The 1,352-nt window shown below is 61.7% G+C and overlaps 1 pseudogene; it reads right to left on the reverse strand.

The window, feature by feature from the left end:
- Positions 1 to 1,210, reverse strand: LOC103602839 (annotated as a pseudogene).
- Between the last annotated feature and the right edge of the window lie 142 nt (positions 1,211 to 1,352).

The raw sequence follows: 1,352 nt of genomic DNA on the forward strand, positions 1-1,352 counted from the left end.
CTAGAGCTCAGCAGCCAGCTGGACCAGGTGGCCAATGAAAGGCTCACCATAGATGACATTGTTGTGGTCACCCTGGAACATGCACAGCCAGTGTCGCCAGCAGCCAGCAGCAGCAGCAGACTCTGGGTCTGCACGAGGCTGCGCTCACATGGAGCATGGCTGTGGCCTGCCGCCCAGCAGGACATGCAGGTAGGTCTCTGTGTCGCTCCAGGTGTGCACGTTGAGGCTTAGGAAGTAGCCCCCAGGCCCCGCGCAGCAGGAGCGGCCAAGGCCAGGTGGAAGGCGCCATCCAGGTTCACCAGGTCTATGTTGAAGGGCACCACCTGGAGGCCGTCGGCGCTCTGCAGCCCCTGTTGCTGGCACACTGAGAAGGCCGCATAGGCGCTGGCACAGGGTGGCCAGAGCACCACAGACCCCTCTGGCCTTTGTGGCCCTGTGGGCCCCGGGCACCCAGCAGACCTTCCTTCCCGCTCCTGCCAGAGTGGCCTCTGAGCCCCGCCTGGCCCTTCTCACCTGTAGGGGAGCAACCAGAGCCACTGGTTGGCAGAGGGCTGGGACTCAGGGTCACGCTGGCTGTGTGACCTCGCAGATGCCCTCACCTTTCTGAGCCTCGGCTTCCGCATCTGTGAGAGGGTGCTAATCTCTCCCACCCAGGCACTAAGACACACTCCCCAAAGGTTGTCACTGTGGGGAGGCTAGGAAGTTCTCATCCAAGTCTAACCTAAGCACCTCCTGCTGTCCAGCCCTCAGGACACTCAGCCTCTGTTGCCTTTTCAAAGGGGCTGCCACTGTAGAGTCCCAAAGACCTGGCCCCTCCAATCCTCAGGGTCCAAAGCAGCCCCATCAGTTCACTGTCCCCTTCCCAGGGCATTCTGCTTCCTGTTCGAGGGAGGCAGTTGGGGGTCCTCAGTGTGACCTAACCAGCGTACCCTTTGACATGCCCTCTGGCCCCCTCTTCCCAAGCCCCCTCCCCTGCCCCTATAGCACGGAGTGTGGGACACTCACTTTTTAGGATGGAGATGTCAATGGTGGGCCACACATGGGGCAGCCCTTCCCACTGGTCCCTGCCACTCACGCGGGCATAGGGGATGGGGCAGTGGCGGGGGACCACACTGTGCAGCAGTAGTGCACCCAGGGCCATCCGGGCAGCCCCAGGCCAGGCCCGAGTGGGCAGTGCCAGCACCAGGAGCAGAAGGGCAGGGTCTGCCATTGCATCAGGGCCAGAGGGCAGAAGGGAAAAGAGGGGTCTGAGAAGGAGATGCCCTGCTAGACCCTCCACACCCCATGGCAGTGCAGGGGCACCTCCCACCCAAAAGATTAAAGTCTGATAAAGATCTTTTAATGAAACACGG

This window comes from Galeopterus variegatus, unplaced genomic scaffold, assembly GCF_000696425.1.
Source record: "Galeopterus variegatus unplaced genomic scaffold, G_variegatus-3.0.2 Scaffold116, whole genome shotgun sequence".
Classification (NCBI taxonomy): domain Eukaryota; kingdom Metazoa; phylum Chordata; class Mammalia; order Dermoptera; family Cynocephalidae; genus Galeopterus; species Galeopterus variegatus.